The sequence below is a fragment of the Silene latifolia genome, chromosome Y, assembly GCF_048544455.1.
Source record: "Silene latifolia isolate original U9 population chromosome Y, ASM4854445v1, whole genome shotgun sequence".
Lineage (NCBI taxonomy): Eukaryota > Viridiplantae > Streptophyta > Magnoliopsida > Caryophyllales > Caryophyllaceae > Silene > Silene latifolia.
This window is the reverse complement of record NC_133538.1, coordinates 264,762,485-264,774,305: the sequence shown is the minus strand read 5'-3', so window position 1 is coordinate 264,774,305 and position 11,821 is coordinate 264,762,485. Positions and strand designations below refer to the sequence as shown.

General features: G+C 31.8%; 1 long non-coding RNA gene across 1 annotated transcript; it reads left to right on the top strand.

The window, feature by feature from the left end:
• Positions 1 to 233: 233 nt before the first annotated feature.
• LOC141627385 (uncharacterized) lies at positions 234 to 1,457 on the top strand. Its single transcript, XR_012536956.1, has 2 exons — positions 234 to 365; positions 1,020 to 1,457. It is a non-coding gene; the product is annotated as an uncharacterized LOC141627385 (long non-coding RNA).
• Positions 1,458 to 11,821: the final 10,364 nt, after the last annotated feature.

Here is an 11,821-nt window from a genome sequence, read left to right as displayed (position 1 = left end):
CCTTAATAAGTTAAGTCCATGAGTCCTATTCTTAACCATTAGATCTTATTCAATCAATGGCTGAGATTAATCCAAAAAATACACTCACCCAGGCCACCAACTTTCATTGAATATCCTCATTTCCCAATCTCGTTCATTTCCAATGTGGTATTCAATTTTCTATTATCTGAAAATAAATGACCTCTTTCTCTATCATTCCTATCATTTTCTTCCCAAAAATTACACACTACTCCTCTTATTTTCTTTCATCCCTACCAAAATTACTCCGGTCAATGACGAAGGAGCAGGGGAGTTGTGATTCCGAGCAATGACGGAGTTGTGGCCAAATTCGCTGATGGTGGTTGACGACGGTCGACGGAGAGCAGGTGAGTAAAATACTTCATCCAATGGTAGTAGTAAAAAATCACAATATATGTTGATTTTCTCGTTTTCTAATCAACCCAAAATTATTAATACTTACTTAAAGACCACAAATTCCATCAAGTATAATCTTTTAATTTGTATTTTTTAATGTTTGAAATCAGTTAGGAAAAGTTTAGTTTGAATTAGTTCCTGGGTATATTATCTTGATGATGAATTAGTTGAATTGTATAGATGCATGGGTTCAAAGGTGCGTCTTTTTGTTTCTTGTGGATTGAATATGTTTCAACTTCACCAACTCATAAAGCATTTAATATAAGAACAATAAACTCTAATTTACTTGTTTTCTAGTCACTTGAAATTTATAGAGTACTACTTGTCTACTTACTGATTCATGATGCTTGTTTTTATATGGGTGATTCATTACGTCTTTAACTGTATATGAAATTAGAGATATTACATCATTGTTGGGATGCTTTGGTGATGAATTTGCTTTATTCTTAGTTATACAAGTTCAGAGATATGATTCATATTCATAACAATTGATAATGTTTTCATTAAATTACTCCCTCCGTCTCAATTATTTGCTTACCGTTTTTTATTTTCTTATTCGTAAGAATCGATAATGTTTTCGCTTACTTTTTTTTTATTGATAATAGTTAGCCCATGCAGGAATTGACCGTACGCCCTTTGAGCACGAAGACTTTGATGGATATGTTATGCTATGAGGGTGCACCCTTTGAGCACGAAAACTTTGATGGAAAGGTTGACCGGCGTTATCTGATTATCCAACTAGCAGCTACCCTTGTATTAGCTGATATGAGCAGAATCAGAGGAGAAGTTTTGAAGAAGGTGAAGAAATTTGTAGACCAAAAAGAAGGCTTATGGGAAGTTGTATATGCTAGGCGCAAGCTTTCGAAGACTTTGCCTAAAAACAAACAATAATTCGTCTCTTATGATGTAACAAGTAGTTATTATGTTTTAATTTTTAATGTATCGATTGATAAGGGAATTTCCCAGTGACTGTTCATGTATCTCAATACTCATATATGAGTTTCCAAACCTTAAGCATGAGTTTTGAAACTTTATTTCACATATCTGGTAACTTGAATACTCATTCCTTTTTTGTATTGGTAACCTTATGCCTGACTTTTGAAACTTTAGACCACATTTCTGAAACATTAATTCAAAGCTTGTATAATTAAAAACCTCAAACCTTTTCTTCTACTTAATTTGTTTTTGTAACTTTAAGAGTGAGTTTTGAAACTTTAATTCACATATTGGTGAACTTTAGTACTCATCCTTTTTTTTTGCTAACTACTTGAATTTTAAAACTTTAATCCAAAGTTTTGAAACCTTAAGACTTGAATTTCAAACTTTAACCCCGAATTTCAAATTTTAAGCCAAACTTTTGGAACTTTAAGAAACTTTAATCCCGAATTTCGAAACTTTAAGCCAAACTTTCGAAACTTTAAGACTTGATTTTTGAAACTTTAACCTGAATTTCGAAACTTTAAGCCAAACTTTTTAAACTTTAAGACTTGATTTTGAAACTTTAACCCTGAATTTGGAACTTTAAGCTGAACTTTCAAACATTAAGCCTGAATTTTGAAACTTTAAACCTGACTTTTGAAACTTTAAGCCTTAATTTTGAAACATTAATTCAAAACTTGTATAATTAAAAACCTCGAACCTTTTCTTCTACATAATTTGTTTTGGTAACTATATGAGTGACTTCAATTTTGAAACTTTAAGCCTAACTTTTCAAACTTTAATACTTTATTTTGAAAGTTTTAATTCATAACTCCATAACTTCAGGCCTCAAACCCCGTCCTTGAAAATATTTTGATTTGGTAACTTTAAGAGCTACTTTTGAAACTTTAATGAACACACACTGTAACTTCTAGATATTTTGTTCAGCTAACTTTAAGAGGTACTTTTGGGAACTTTGAGCCTCACTTTTGAAACTTTAACGCTGACTTTTGAAACTTTAATTTGTTTCACAACTTGTTTATCTGTAGAACATTTTTGTTATCTAACTTTAGCAATGACATTTGAAACTTCAATGCTAACTTTTGACACTTCAATTCTGTCACACTCAAACCGGCATAATAGGTTTCAATGTTTAAAACCTGAATAATTGTTGAGTAATACACACAAACTGATGAAAAATACAAAACAAATGGAGTTTTAGTTGTTTCTACCAAACACAAAATGATAAAGTTCCTTTACTCAGTACAGTAACCATGTTCCTACTCTTCTTATTCCTCCTTCTCTTCTTCTTCACTTGATTCTGCAAGTGGTGGTGGACGCTCTGCAAACGGGTTAGGGAAGTTCTTTGTTGTGTACCTACGCACATCGAACCTAATACCAAGTGCGTAAACCTGATAAAAATTAATAGCTTCCTCAATATCTCCAAACTGCATACCCACATATGTAAAAATATCCTCTACTTGCCGACACAATTACTCCTCGGTTATACGTACTATTGGTGTATCATCATCTGTAACAAATCAATCAATCAGTACCATAAAAACAACTACACGAACTTCACCCTTAACAATTAAACATCTAATTTGTTAAACTTTAATTCAGTCACTTCGAAAGTACTTTGCAAAACTTTGATTCATAAGATATAAAACTTTAAACTGCCCTCATATAAAACATGTTTATAGAATGTACGTTTTGAAACTTCAATAGGATTTTTTGAAACCTTATACTACACTTGCTGAAACTTTAACTTTCAGTGCTTTACCTTCAATACAATTGGCCTACTCAGGGAACACATTCAAAAAACAAATCTGAAATTTAACTTTAAAAACTTTATTATTTGATAATTTTAACACGGATTTCTGAAACTTTAATACACATCCAAAACTTTAACTAAAACAAATAAAATAGAGTTTTGCCTGCGAAACCTACCTCGCTCAGTCCATAACTAAGCATGCAACAAATCAATTGATAGACACAGAAAAAAAAAATTATGGAATCAAAAATTGAATCATCAACAACTGCAACTTCAAGTTCATACATACAATCATATACCTTTTAGAATGGGTAAAACATTTTAACAACTCACAAAGTTACATCTCAGAATCGCAAGTTATACACTAATCCAATATCAAATTTCATACTCATCCATATTCAACCATATTAATCAATAATTTACAAATATTAAAATCAGAAAAATGGCGCAAAAAAAATCGAAATATCATCAAAAGAATGACTAAGGTACGAGAAAACAACTTACCAATGTTAACAGCTTCAATCTCCATATTATCCTTGAATTTTTAGAGAGATAAAATTACCAGATAAAGAGAAAGAAAATGGAAAGACAAACGTCGATGAAAAATATGGATGAGAACCGTTAAAGATGAAGATGGAAAAAGAAAAACAGAGAGAAAGGAAGAAGAAAGGTTATGCGTAAAACAAAAAAAGAGAGAGGTATACGGTTGTAATTATGATTGCTATGTAATCAGTATTGGGAGTCTAAAAGTGTTTTCCATATCACTAACTAATTGTTTTTCTTTTTTTTTTCTAGTTAAAAAGAGATTAATCTCAACCATTAATTTTCCCTAATCCAATGGCAAAGATAAGAACTTAGGGACTTTCATATATAGGTGGACTCATTTGAACTCCACTATATATATATATATATATATATATAAGTTAACAAATCCTTTACATTTAAGAGTTACTACATTTTAATCAAAACGTGAATATGTGTAAACAATATCATTTTTATGTGTGCTATATCACAGTTCTTGAAATGTGACCCTGATAAACAATATCACAAATCCATGCCAAAAATATCACACCATAGTAAATAATATCGATCCTTGTGAACCAATATCGAACATTATACTTGATTGTAGAAAATATCATCCCAAAGACTAAAAATATCACTTATTTTAAAGGTGTCTACTTTGAAACAATATCACAATCATTTAAAAACAATATCACTTATCAGTGGCAACATTTATAAATTTTAAATCCCTTTAATTTCAGAATCAATTAAACAATATCAATTTGTGTATACAATAATATCACACTATGTACCCCAACAACATCATATTTTAAATAAGTGATATTTTTAATCAAAGCGTGAATATGTATAAATCAAAACAGAATGTCAGCTTACCATGTGTCGAATTCCAAAAAACAATAAACTTGTTTCACAGGGTTCTGTGTGCTCAATGTGATTCAGAATTAGTGACCAACATTCAATCACATTGTTGTTGACATGTACACTTGGAAGCAACGATAATATATCCTGTCTTGCAAGGTATTGATCATCACTGAACTTGGCAACAACCTCACTGCTCAAAACATTAACACCAATGTTCAAAAATTGTCACATTAACTGTGACAGTGATAACCAATATCAAAATTAAACAATATCACATATTTAAAAGGTGATCCTGATAAACAATATCACAGTCCATGCTAAAAAATATCACAGTCCATGCTAAATAATATCCGTACCTTTCTGAACCACTATCAGAACATCATACTTGATCATAGACAAAATCATCCCAATACTAAAAAATATCACTTATTTAAAAGTTGTCTAATTTGAAACAATATCACAATCATTTAAAAAAATATCACATATCACTGGGAACATTTATAAATTTAAAAGCCCTACTTATTTTTCAGAATCAATTTAACAATATCAACCTGTGTATGTAACAATATCACAATATGTACCACAACAATATCAAAATTAAGTGAACAACAATCAGAACAATATCTTTCTTTGTGTGACACTTGATTATATACAATATCAGACTTTTATACCAGTTTCTACTCTAAAACAATATCAAACCCATTAACGTACAATATCACATGACACTAGCAACAATATCACCTTTTGTAATTCTTTCGCCAAACTTAGATATCATTGCAAATATTATCAGACCATTAATAAAAAAAGTTGCACAAAGATATATGTTTTAAAGAACCATACTCTAATGGGAGAATGTGGTCGTCCAATAGGGAGTAGTCAATTACTTCTTTCCTCGTAGTCAACATGTTTGCACACAGCGACTTGTTTACCTTCATAAATCTTGAGACGAACTCCAATTTAGGATCAGCCACACCACAGTTCAACGTGCATCTTAGGCCATCTGATTTCCTCCTTTTACCGCTGCCAACGACACTGGCAGAACCATCTTCTACAGTAGCTAGAAACATTTTATATTATAGTATTTAATATATATTTTGTATTTATAATAATAAAAAAAATTAGGACTTTACAATGTACAAGTCAGTGTTTTAAAATATAACTTTTTATTTTTGACAGCGGTGTCTGAACTTTGTTTTTCCCACCTTTTTCTCTCTTGCTTTGTTTTTTTCCTCTTTGTCTTTTTGCCAACAATTTAGGCAAGAATATACCTTTTGTGGCATTAAAGGTGGTAACTCTCTTCCAGACTTTACTCCTATCTTTATTCAAATCACTCAATACGAGCGTTGCTGCAATCTCTCCCCTGTATAACTGCCTCATCTTTGCATCGCTTAGTTCACAATCAAAAGGCTCACCAACAAAGAACATCATGTGAAACATCATGAATAGGCCACAGTCCAGGTTCAACTCTTTCGATTGCCAATGAAACTTCACATTATTCATTTCGTAGTCCTTCACCTTTAGCCCACTTTCAGTACCTTTCGTGTTGAGGTATTCACCATAAAGAGTCCCATGTATATGATTAATGTAAACAACTTTTCAATTTCAAGCTTATCGAACAAAACCATTATCCCATTAGTTCTTTGTTTTCAATATTTGTACTTACAGCCATATGAGCCATGTGTACGTGCTCCTCGTCTTGGAATTCATCATACTCTCTGTTGTCCAAATAGAACATTTTCTGCCTCTTCAAGTCAACACGATCTGAGACGTAGTGCTCTTCATAGACCAAAGGTATGAAAACCTTTAGATGAAACAATAATATTAAGAAACAATATTACAAAAATATGAATAAAAATATCACAGTACATACTAGACAATATCATTCTTAATAATATTTTTTGTCCCTCTGAAGTTTTTTTGGTATGTTGTAAAATAATATCAACCAGATGTACTCAATAATATCGTAGTCTCAGTACCAAAACAATATCAAAGATAAAAGACTTTTAAATCCATATACCACTGTTGTTATTTTTTAGAAGCTATAAAACAATGTCAACCATTGTACATAATAATATCACACTGTTAAATATTAGAACAAAAAAAGTGATTCATTTTCATTTTTGGGAGACAATATCACAATTAAGAAGTAACAATATCACACAATATAAGAAGTAACAATATCACACAATATTATGCACAATATCACAGTTGAATTTAAGAATTGTTTTTAAGAACAATATCAACAGTAACTACTAACAATATCATACATTATACATAACAATATCACTGATAAAAGTAAAAATATCTTACCATATCTGAATTCAAATTCAGTGGCTCCTTAAAAAGAGCTGACCACGTGTCATATATTGTTTGCTTAAGTTTTGCCAATTCATCAATATTATCTTCATCAAATTTTAAGATTTTTTCTATATCACCATGTTCTTCATAAGGGCATCTTATTAGTCTCCATAAAACACATTCTACAATACCTAATTTAAAAGATGATAAATGTGTGTGTATTTCCATACCGAGTGGGCAATGCCATAGAAAATTCTTGTCAATTTGTCGTTTCCCTTTTGACCAATTTGGAACTCATTGAGAAATATTGCCCATGCTTCAATTACCACTGCTTCTATCTTTGTGTTAGGCAACAAAGACTCAATATCTTCCCTTTGTATACAATGGTAAGTTCCAAAGTTGCAGACAATTTCTCTATTCCATGTTGCAAAAATATTAGCATATTAGTTATTTTTTAAAAGTACTAATATGGTGCAAATTAAGTCATGTCTTACATTTAAAAAATTGTTTAAAGAGTGACTTACAACTTGCTGAATGTATGGTCTGTAAGGAAGCAATAATCCATGACGTCCTTTCGATTCTTCAAGACAGGTTCAAATAAATTGCTGCTCTTGAACATTGATTCTGATACAAGCATATCATCTTTGACTGGCAAACCACATTGAAAAGTACACCCAAATTGTGAGGTACCATATCGGCTAAAGCAGGTACTCTATCTGAGTACAACAAATATTCACTGATATTTCCCTTCCCTGCTGTATCTAAACCAGTATTTGTTACAATTTCTTTTAATTTAGTCACCACATTACTATCGTCATTCATTTTATCAACCACAAGTTCTGTTTCAACAGGCTCCTTATCAACCACAACATCTTTTTGAACCCCTTTCCCTGAATTGAACTGATTAACAGCCTCGTCCAATTGAGTCGCCACTTCGGGAACCTCATTGCCCTTCTCTTTCTCGGCCTCTTTTTCAACACAATGCTGATATGTTGTATCATGATTAACGTCTTCATTTGTTTTGTCTTCAACGGGCTGTGTTACTCCAAAATCAACATTTGGAAGAACCTCCTCCAATTGAGTAACCACATTTGTAACCTGATTGTCCTTCTCCTTCTCTGCTCTTTCCCCTGTAGCAATATCAACCTCCTTATTGATAACTTCATCTTCAACATCCTCGTTATTTTCTCCAGCCTCTTTATCAATGTCCTCCTGATTTGTTGAACCATTATTACCCACCTCATTGTGTCCCTCTTGGACAGTCTTCATAACTCCCAAACCTTCATTTATCTCCAAATTAATGTTTTCATTCAACTGAGTCAACACATTTGTCTCTTCATTAATGGTTTCATTATCTGTTTCCATGCTGGCTCTAGGAGTTGTAACACGATTCATATCCTCAATAGCCCTTCCTCTTCCTAAAACAATATTGTCTACTATGTCAATCAAATTTGAATACATATCATAATCCTCATCATCTTTTTTTTCATCATCAGCACTATTCAAGTTTGTAATATCAATAATTTCTTCACCTTCTTCCTCGTGATCACTGCTGATTTGAAGATCTTGATCTGTACATCCTCCATATTTTTTGTTCAATTCCGCGTACTAAATTTTTAACATGTCAGTCAATACATCAAACGAGGGAAGCCCTTCTCTTGCTTTCGCCCTTTCATAAGACCTTGCTATCAACCCATCCATAAAGGCATGATATCCAATATCTTTCATGAAAGGCAAAGTTTGTGTATTGGGAGTATCTTGTTCTTGCTTCTACGATGTATCACAATTATCGTGTTTTCTTGACTTCTTTTTCGGTTTCAACATCTTTAGTACGGTCTTTTGTGGCAAGCGGAGTTAGGTAGAGATAGTTCTTTCATCTATTGAATTGCTGGGTTTCGTCTTGATGAACTTCTTCATGTTATGTACAAATCTTGAAAAGAACAACTCGTTGTCCCTCTTTATACGCAGATAAGCTTCATGAGCACTCTGCCAAATGACATAATAAAAATATTAAACAAGAGTATTAAATATTTAATCACAGCAGTATCATAATTTATTGAAAAAATATCACCATTATTCTTTAATAATATCACAACATTACACTTGCTTGTAGACGTTACCTATTTGTGTGATATTGTTTTACAATATCACACTTCATGTGACACAATATCACTCTATTTGTCATACTGTGAATCAATATCATAAGCATTACAATTGGTTGCTATTATGAAACAATATCACAAATAGCCACCATAAATATCACAGTTCGTAATGAACAATAACACAGTTTAATAAAATATCATTATCATTAACAAAATTTATTCTCCCTGGCAGTTTTTAAATAATGGTAAAACAATATCAACTTGGGTAAACACAAGTATCACAATGTGTTCAAAACAATATCAAAGTAAGAAGAAAAGGAATAGATGTAACTGTAAGGACAACAAAAAGACATTAGTACTTACATCCATTGCTCTTGCTTTGATTTCTTTATCGATTTCAACTCCTTTAGGCGACTTAATCATGATGTAGCCCTCTTTTTGCTTCAGGTTCACTTCATCATCATCTTTCTCGAGGGTTTGTGTAAGTCTCATCTCCTATTCTTCCGAAAAATTAATCATCTCTTGTTAGCCACTGAAATTTTATCTTTATCAAAGATTCAAAGAAACATACTGTAATGTGACTTGAGTACTTAATCATAAATATACATAGGAATGTTGTATTTTCTCCTGACCTTGATGTGATAAACAGATTGGGTACTCAATTTTCGAAATTGGTGCATTCCCCAATATTGCTGTTTGTTTCTCATCTTCAACTCTTGATGTCAGAGTCAGATCATCCCAATGTTGGATTAGCGGTAGAGTGTATTTCATAGCCTTGCCCTTAAAATTGAATGTATGGAAGTAGGCTAGCATAATCACTAGTAGGCAACCGGTGATATTCGACTTCTTTTTTTCTTTCCATCCCTTAATACTAGCAGTCATCTCTTCAAAGACATAATCACACCAATCATAGTCTCTAATCTTAGTCACATCCGCAACAGACTTAACAAGTTTTAAATCTAGGGTTTTATTTGTATTGGGCGCTAGGAAAATGGACATGCTGTACAGAACAAACATTCTCTTAAACTCATCACCACCTCGGACACGCCATCAATCTATCATGCACATCCTTCACATTAATTGGAGCAGAAGTACCTTTCACACCAAACTTGACCTCCCAATCATTTTTCATTTTGGTGTCAATCAGAGTAGTGGTATTCCCCCTTTTTGCGGTGGTTACTTTATCACCTGTCCTAGGTAGTAGAAACATGTCATGGACATCATACTTTGACAGTAGAAAATCCAACTTCTTTGTTCTAAACATATTGCTAGAACAGTCATATGCTTTCAAGACCCGATTCAGGATTCCATGTGGTAGTTGAGTTACCTTTAGCTTTAACAAACCTCTAAATCCAATATCCCTTACAAATTTTCTGTTGTTCTTCATTTAAGTTCTTAACCAACTCAACCAACTTTTTTGGCCCGCACTTAGTCCAAATTCTTTCCCTTCTTTTTGTGTACCTTAGGTCGCTTCAACTTCTTGAATTGCGACTTCTTTGTTGGTGTTTTGTTCTACCAGCTCCATAGTATTGTTTTCTTTGTTATTCTTTGTTTTCCTACGTTTATACTTCTTTAATGTTGTTTCTTCAACATTATAAATTGCTGCTTTTGGTCTCTTTTCGCCAATGGTTATGTTAGGTTCATCTGTAACTGCCAGTTCCATTTTCTTGCTAATAACTATCTGCATTTAAAATTTTATTAGTATCACATTCTGTGCTTAATAGTATTAGATCATATAAACAACAAAAGATCACGTTACGATATAGTATCACTACCAATTCTTAATGTGTCACACCTTATGCTTAACAGTATCACTGGTTAAAGAAATGTTTCTCAATTGATCTAAACTATCAAATTTAAATAGTATCACTACCTACTCTTAATAGTATCACACTTAATAGTATCAACAAAAAACGAGACTTTCCTCATTAACAAGTCCAAATTTACTGGTTAACACTAGATTTCAGATTGAACAATAGCTAACCCTATTTTTCGCGATTGAAACAAACAAAACAACTAATAATCATCTACAACTAATAATCATCTACAACTATCAAATTTAATTAGTATCACTACCTACTCTTAATAGTATCAACAGAAAACGAGACATTCCTCATTAACAAGTCCAAATTTACTGGTTAACACTAAATTTCACATTGAACAATAGCTAACCCTATTTTTCGCGATTGAAACAAACAAAACAACTAATAATCATCTACAACTACAATCGATCATAGTTTTTTGTTCAATGTATCCATGTTATCAATAAAATACTGTTTAAACTCATTAACAACTAAGACACTGTATAAATTTACAACAACAACTTGAAAGTAAGCGTTTAAACTCATTAACAAGTCGAAAATTAGTGCTTAAATGCTATTTTTATTATATAATTGAACTTAATTACAGTAATTAAGAACAAAATCAATATGTATAATCAAATTAAAACTGCAAAAGATGAACAAAAAACGCAAAAATGTAATAGAAACTAATTAGAGCGTACCTCGACGATTTTTCAACCTAATTTTGAAATTCAACTGATATTATGCAAAGGATTGAACGACTGAATCTATATTATTGAAATTAAGTTGATATCGTCTTTGAATTTTTAGGTTTTTGCGGATTTTCAGTGAGATTTTTGAGGGAGTATTTGTTTTTGTGTGATTTTTAGAGAGAGAAACAGTTTTTAAAAAAGTGAACGGTTTTGTTTTTTTAGAAGTTTAAGCGCCATTTTCCTGTCAATATGTAGCGTGATATTCTTTTGTCTTACGCGTGATATTGTGGATGGACTCATGGACTCAAATATTTAGGTGGACTCACCGGATCCCGCCTATATATATATATATATATATATATATATATATATATATATATATATATATATATATATATATGTATATATATATATATATGTATATATATATATATGTAT